This window comes from Ranitomeya variabilis, chromosome 5 (genome assembly GCF_051348905.1).
Source record: "Ranitomeya variabilis isolate aRanVar5 chromosome 5, aRanVar5.hap1, whole genome shotgun sequence".
Taxonomy (NCBI): Eukaryota; Metazoa; Chordata; class Amphibia; order Anura; family Dendrobatidae; genus Ranitomeya; species Ranitomeya variabilis.
In genome coordinates this window covers 23,980,768-23,989,005 of record NC_135236.1, presented here as the reverse complement: position 1 = coordinate 23,989,005, position 8,238 = coordinate 23,980,768, and positions in this window count along the sequence as shown.

Genomic DNA, 8,238 nt, shown 5'->3' with positions numbered 1-8,238 from the left:
TCCACTTCTAATACTATTCTCTTTTTCCTCTTTACTCTTATTCTTCCTCTTCTATTTCTTTTCTTTTATCTTCCATTATCTTCCACCATCACAGGTGACCTCCTCCGAAAGGTATACAGCGTGGATAAACGGGCCATCACGGGAACAGCCAAGAGACTAGCCTAAATACACTAAGACTAAAAACACAGGTAAAAAGGTTAAAAGACGTTGGGCAAGAATATGCTGTCAGCGAGAGCACTCAACAGTCAGACGATCACAAAAATGGGACAAAACTTAAATACTCATTGAGGCCTAGGGGGTGAAGTGTCTAGGCGTGCAAGCCTAGTTGTAAGTTTACCACCCCTAATACCAATATCCAAGCTATCAATACCTCTAAATCTAATTAGTTTACCATCACATCCGTGATGTTCCCTAAAATGTCTAGGGAGAGTGGTTAGCTTGGTAATATCTATTGTGGGGTCAGCAGCCGCCTCAATTCCACGTACATGCTCACGTATACGGATTTTAAAGTTACGTGATGTGAGTCCTATATATATTAGGCCACACGGGCATGTAGCATAATAAATGACCCAGCGTGTTGTACAATTTATCATCTTACTAATGTTAAATGTTTTCACCCCACTAGAATCAGTGAAGACCTGGGTCCGATCCATATTGGGGCACGCCACGCAGTGGCCACAGGGTGAGGAACCTAAGCGAGGAGGAATATTATCAAGGAAAGTAACCCTAGGTATCCCCTCATAATGACTTCTCGTAAGATGATCTTTAAGGTTCCTAGCACGCCGAAAAGAGATGAGGGGACGATCCGGTAGAATTTTAGAAATGGTTTTATCTACCCTAAGGATTGGCCAGGATTTGGATAGAGCTTCACGAATTTTATGCGCCTGAGAATTGTAGTTGGTCACAAAACGTATTTGTCTATCAGGCTGTCTAGACTGGCTAGATTTCTGATCATAAATCAGAGACTCACGGGGGGCAGATTTTGCCCTATTGTAGGCCTTCTTGACAGCCCGTTTACTGTAGCCCCTACTGAGGAATCTCATCTGAAGCTCCTTAGCCTGTCGCTCAAAGTCTGCTTCGGTGGAGCAGATTCTTCGCAGACGGAGAAACTGTCCCACCGGTACCGCTCTAACAACATGTGAAGGGTGACAGGATGTCGCATGTAATAAGGAATTCATGGATGTCGGCTTGCGGAACAGATCGGTTTGTAAAAAACCGAGCTGGTCTTTCTTGAGCATGACATCCAGGAATTCCACAGACTCACTACTCCAATGGTATGTGAGATGGATGTTTAGGTCATTGATATTTAGTGCATCCATAAACATAACCAAATCTTGGGAAGGTCCCTGCCAGATCATGAGTATGTCGTCAATGTAGCGGGCCCATAGGAGGGCCCGGTCCATTGACGACCCCCGATCTGACAGGAAGAGGTCCCTTTCCCACAGCCCAAGGAACAGATTAGCATAGGGGGGCGCGAAGGCCGCCCCCATGGCTGTTCCTTGGAGCTGCAGGAAGAAGGACCCCTTGAAAACAAAAAAATTGTGGGTTAAAGAAAATTCAAGTAATTCCAACAGAAGTTTTCCAAAATCAGAGGAGGAGCCAGACAGATCGAGGAAAAAATGTACAGCATTAAGGACGTCCCTATGTTTAATATTTGTGTATAAGGATTCGACATCAGCCGTCATTAGGATTGTGTCATCATCCAAATGGACTGAGTCGACTTTCCTGAGGAGATCCCCAGTGTCCTTCAAAAAGGAAGGCAAATTAGAGACCAATGGTTGAAGGTGAAAGTCTATCCACTGATTTACTTTCTCAAGGAAGTTCCCATTCCCAGAGATAATAGGTCTGCCAGGTGGCACCTTGGTATCCTTATGCACCTTGGGAAGGAGATAAAAAGTAGAGATGGTAGGTTCAGTGACCCGAAGTGCCAAGGATAGTTCATTTGTAATGACCCCTCCAGCGACAGCGGCATCCAAAATACCATCCAGTTGTGCACTAAAAGCCGACAAGGGATTAAAGGTCAATTTTTTATAGCATACGGTATTATGTAATTGCCTAAAGACCTCCCTCTCGTACATAACCTTTGGCCAAATGACCACATTGCCTCCCTTGTCGGCCGATTTTAGTACAACATCCGGAATACTTTTAAGATAACGCAGTCGTGTCCTCTCATCTCTACTTAGATTATCTCTCCCAAGGTGCTGTGGTATCTTAAGAAGGTCCTGGGTAACCACCTGGACAAACATATCAATGGGAGTACATGTGGAGAGAGGGGGGAACCTCCTTGAGCGTGGTCTAATAGCGGGTGGGATCTTACCTCCCTCCGCGATACTTTCACTGGAGAGCTCCTCAAGAATCCTCAATGTATCTTGCTCCTCCTCTGTGGGAAACAGTTGGTGAAGGTTATCATCAAAGAAATAGCGTTTAAATAATACAGACCGAGCAAACAGGTGAAGATTTTTAATCGCCGAAAAGGTGTCTATACCCGCCACCGGAGAAAAGGAAAGGCCTCTACTCAAAAGAGAAAGGTCAGATGGAGAAAGAACATGACTACTAAGGTTAATTGTTAATTGTTTTTTATGGCATTTAGCAATTTCGTAGACGGGCCACTGTGCCACTGTCCACTTAACCCTGTTGATGTTGAAAAGATTGACCCTTTATGCTGATGGTTATACTAATATTCTCCTATTTTGGGTCAGCAGCTGCTCCCTCCTGGTGTCTCTGTGCATTACTTGCTTTTAAAAACATTTGTTGGGTGACTGTGTTGTCACCATTGCCTCCTTATATTTGCACTTTAATAAAGCAATTGTATTCTGAGACATAAAGTTATCTCCTTGGATTCATTTCCTTCTTCCTTGATACTGACTCTTTAGTAGCCTCCAAACTGTTTGATGGCTCCAACAATGTATAATGACCTGAACACTGTATTCTCCATACTGTATGATGACCCCCTAGATAGCCTCCATATACAGTAGCATAATGCACCAAACCACAGTATAGTATAATGCACTCCCGATAGGCAGACTCTATAGCATACAGCAGCCCCCATAGGCAGACACTGTAATAAGGCAGCACCCTCATAGGCAGACCCTGTAATAAGGCAGCACCCCCATAGTCAGACACTGTAATAAGGCAGCACCCCTATAGTAGGACCCTGTAATAAGGCAGCACCCCCATAGTCAGACCCATTAATAAGGCAGCACCCCTATAGTCAGACCCTGTAATAAGGCAGCACCCCTATAGGCAGACCCTGTAATAAGGCAGCACCCCTATAGTCAGACCCTGTAATAAGGCAGCACCCCCATAGTCAGACCCAGGAATAAGGCAGCACCCCTATATTCAGACCCTGTAATAACGCAGCACCCCTATATTCAGACCCTGTAATAACGCAGCACCCCTATAGGCAGCCCTTGTAATAAGGCAGCCCCCATAGTCAGACCCTGTAATATGGCTGCACCCCCATAATCAGACCCTGTAATAAGGCTGCACCCCCATAGTCAAACCCTGTAATAAGGCAGAATCCCATAGTCAGACCCTGTAATGAGGCAACACCCCCATAGGCAGCCCCTGTAATAAGGCAGCACCCCTATAGTCAGACCCTGTAATAAGGCAGCCCCCATAGTCATACCCTGTAATAAGGCAGCACCCCCATAGTCAGACCCTGTAATAAGGCAGCACCCCCATAGTCAGACCCTGTAATAAGGCAGCACCCCCATAGTCAGACCCTGTAATAAGGCAGCACCCCCATAGTCAGACCCTGTAATAAATAAATAAATAAATACTCACCTCTCTTCTTCCTGGTTCCTGTGCTGCTCCCGCTGATCTCCTGACAGTGGGCACCGGGCAGTGACCTCATCGCGCCCGCTGTCAGTGTCGGCGATGTTAGATGCCGACACTGACAGGGGGATGATGAGAGAAGGAGCGCAGTGCTCCTTCTCTCATCATTGCGATCAGCCCTATCGGCTAAATGCTGGTACAGCTGATCTTCTGATGATGGCGGGGGGCTCACTGCTGGCACTGAGACCCCCACCTGCTTAGGGGCCCCATAGCGGCATAGCAGGGAGATCTATTCTCCCTGCTCTGCCACAGAATGTAACTATATCGGCGCTCTGTGTGCGCACAATTGTTACCATCCACCTCTCGTGTCTCCCCTTTTCCTCATAGTTTGTAAGCTTGCGAGCAGGGCCCTCATTCCTCCTGGTATCTGTTTTGAACTGTGATTTCTGCTATGCTGTAATGTCTGTTGTCTGTATAAGTCCCCTCTATAAGTTGTAAAGCGCTGCGGAATATGTTGGCGCTATATAAATAAAATTATTATTATTATTATTATTATTATTATTATTACAGTACCGTAGCTCCGGGTGGGCCCCCTCAGAGAACCGGGCCCGGGGCACCCGCACCCTCTGCCCCCTGGTAGTTACGCTACTGGTCATAAATTAGGGGACATCTGACTTTGAAATGTTTTGGAGCAGATGTTCTTTGTCATACAGGCCTCATCCACATTGAAACAATTCTTTCTTCTGTGAGTAATGTGATTCATCACTCCATATTTCACCTTCTAATTTTGTGCTGCTGAAATTCAGCTGTGTGCAGAGGATGAGCAGAGTAAAAAGTCTAATTTTTACTTGCTAATAGCACTCTATCTCAGCAACATGGCTTGGAAAAAGAGTGCCTTGGTGTTTGAAGTGTATGTGGGGTAGGTGTTAATGTTTCTGAAAACACTAGTGAAACAATAATATGACATCATATTCAAGGACAATTAACAACTCCTTTTACTGGATGTTAAAGTTTTTAGTGTGTTGCATTGTTCTTGCGTAATTGCAGTCTCTAATATCTATAGTGAGGCTTTTAAAAACATTTGTTGGGTGACTGTGTTGTCACCATTTCCTCCTTATATTTGCACTTTAATAAAGCAATTTTATTCTGAGACATAAAGTTATCTCTTTGGATTCATTTCCTTCTTCCTTGCTTCTGTGTTGTTTATGATAACTGTCTCAAATCCAATATTAGGGCAAAAATATTTTTTTCACTGGGCAGTATTAAGAGATAATATATGAGTTAATATTACCTTCCCAGATGTTATACTACAGGTATTTTTTGCCGCTGGCTACCCCTTTCTTTTCTTGAAGAGTCAGTATACTGTGTGGGTGCATTATACTGTGTATAAGAGAGCATCATACTGTGCATAGGGGAGCTGTACAGGGGGAGACTCGGGACTTTAGTAAATGTAAAGTGAGCACTTATTGTTATAGGGGAACTCGGGTTACTGTGGCTATCAAAGGGGCACGCAGGGCAATATTACTTTCAAGGGTCAAAATATGGGCACTGTTTTCTAGGGCACTAGCACCTGGCATTACTATATTGTAGAGAGTTGCTTTACAATTTAGAGGGCACAGAGAACCACACAGCATGTGCAGTAATAGGGACACATACAGCAGGAGCGGCTCAGTATTGGGGTATCAGGTGCAGTAATAGGGACTCATACGGCAGCAGCGGCTCAGTATTGGGGTATCAGGGGCAGTAATAGGGACTCATACGGCAGCAGTGGCTCAGTATTGGGGTATCAGGTGCAGTAATAGGGACACATACGGCAGCAGCGGCTCAGTATTGGGGTATCAGGTGCAGTAATAGGGACACATACGGCAGCAGCGGCTCAGTATTGGGGTATCAGGGGCAGTAATAGGGACACATACGGCAGCAGCGGCTCAGTATTGGGGTATCAGGTGCAGTAATAGGGACACATACGGCAGCAGCGGCTCAGTATTGGGGTATCAGGTGCAGTAATATGGACACATACGGCAGCAGCGGCTCAGTATTGGGGTATCAGGTGCAGTAATAGGGACACATACGGCAGCAGCGGCTCAGTATTGGGGTATCAGGTGCAGTAATAGGGACACATACGGCAGCAGCGGCTCAGTATTGGGGTATCAGGTGCAGTAATATGGACACATACGGCAGCAGCGGCTCAGTATTGGGGTATCAGGTGCAGTAATAGGGACACATACGGCAGCAGCGGCTCAGTATTGGGGTATCAGGTGCAGTAATAGGGACACATACGGCAGCAGCGGCTCAGTATTGGGGTATCAGGTGCAGTAATATGGACACATACGGCAGCAGCGGCTCAGTATTGGGGTATCAGGTGCAGTAATAGGGACACATACGGCAGCAGCGGCTCAGTATTGGGGTATCAGGTGCAGTAATAGGGACACATACGGCAGCAGCGGCTCAGTATTGGGGTATCAGGTGCAGTAATATGGACACATATGGCAGCAGCGGCTCAGTATTGGGGTATCAGGTGCAGTAATAGGGACACATACGGCAGCAGCGGCTCAGTATTGGGGTATCAGGTGCAGTAATAGGGACACATACGGCAGCAGCGGCTCAGTATTGGGGTATCAGGTGCAGTAATATGGACACATACGGCAGCAGCGGCTCAGTATTGGGGTATCAGGTGCAGTAATAGGGACACATACGGCAGCAGCGGCTCAGTATTGGGGTATCAGGTGCAGTAATAGGGACACATACGGCAGCAGCGGCTCAGTATTGGGGTATCAGGTGCAGTAATAGGGATACATACGGCAGCAGCGGCTCAGTATTGGGGTATCAGGTGCAGTAATAGGGACACATACAGCAGGAGCGGCTCAGTATTAGGGTATCAGGTGCAGTAATAGGGACTCATACGGCAGCAGCGGCTCAGTATTGGGGTATCAGGTGCAGTAATAGGGACTCATACGGCAGCAGCGGCTCAGTATTGGGGTATCAGGGGCAGTAATAGGGACACATACAGCAGCAGTGGCTCAGTATTGGGGTATCAGGTGCAGTAATAGGGACTCATACGGCAGCAGCGGCTCAGTATTGGGGTATCAGGTGCAGTAATAGGGACTCATACGGCAGCAGCGGCTCAGTATTAGGGTATCAGGTGTAATAGGGACACATACAGCAGGAGCGGCTCAGTATTAGGGTATAAGGTGCAGTAATAGGGACACATACAGCAGGAGCGGCTCAGTATTAGGGTATCAGGTGCAGTAATAGGGACTCATACGGCAGCAGCGGCTCAGTATTGGGGTATCAGGTGCAGTAATAGGGACACATACGGCAGCAGCGGCTCAGTATTGGGGTATCAGGTGCAGTAATAGGGACACATACAGCAGGAGCGGCTCAGTATTAGGGTATCAGGTGCAGTAATAGGGACTCATACGGCAGCAGCGGCTCAGTATTGGGGTATCAGGTGCAGTAATAGGGACTCATACGGCAGCAGCGGCTCAGTATTGGGGTATCAGGGGCAGTAATAGGGACACATACAGCAGCAGTGGCTCAGTATTGGGGTATCAGGTGCAGTAATAGGGACTCATACGGCAGCAGCGGCTCAGTATTGGGGTATCAGGTGCAGTAATAGGGACTCATACGGCAGCAGCGGCTCAGTATTAGGGTATCAGGTGTAATAGGGACACATACAGCAGGAGCGGCTCAGTATTAGGGTATAAGGTGCAGTAATAGGGACACATACAGCAGGAGCGGCTCAGTATTAGGGTATCAGGTGCAGTAATAGGGACTCATACGGCAGCAGCGGCTCAGTATTGGGGTATCAGGTGCAGTAATAGGGTCACATACGGCAGCAGCGGCTCAGTATTGGGGTATCAGGTGCAGTAATAGGGACACATACGGCAGCAGCGGCTCAGTATTGGGGTATCAGGTGCAGTAATAGGGTCACATACGGCAGCAGCGGCTCAGTATTGGGGTATCAGGTGCAGTAATAGGGACACATACGGCAGCAGCGGCTCAGTATTGGGGTATCAGGTGCAGTAATAGGGACACATACGGCAGCAGCGGCTCAGTATTGGGGTATCAGGTGCAGTAATAGGGACTCATACGGCAGGAGCGGCTCAGTATTGGGGTATCAGGTGCAGTAATAGGGACTCATACGGCAGCAGCGGCTCAGTGTTTGGGGTATCAGCAGAATAAGGAGTTTGTGCAGGTTGGGAATAGATGGTGATGAGCTGGAATATGAGAAGTGAAAAGTGTCTTTGTTGTTTTCTCTGCAGGTGAGTCATTGCTGGAAGAAGTTGTCATGTCAGTCTGGGCCAGATGAAAAAGACGGGAAAAATGAATGATTCCATCATAAAGGACATCAGCGGTAAGACATTATCTGTAACTGGGGTGAAGGAACAAGCACGCAGATATCATACACTATTTAAGTGATCTTTTCCTCTATATATAGACAAGAGCTTTAGCTTTGGG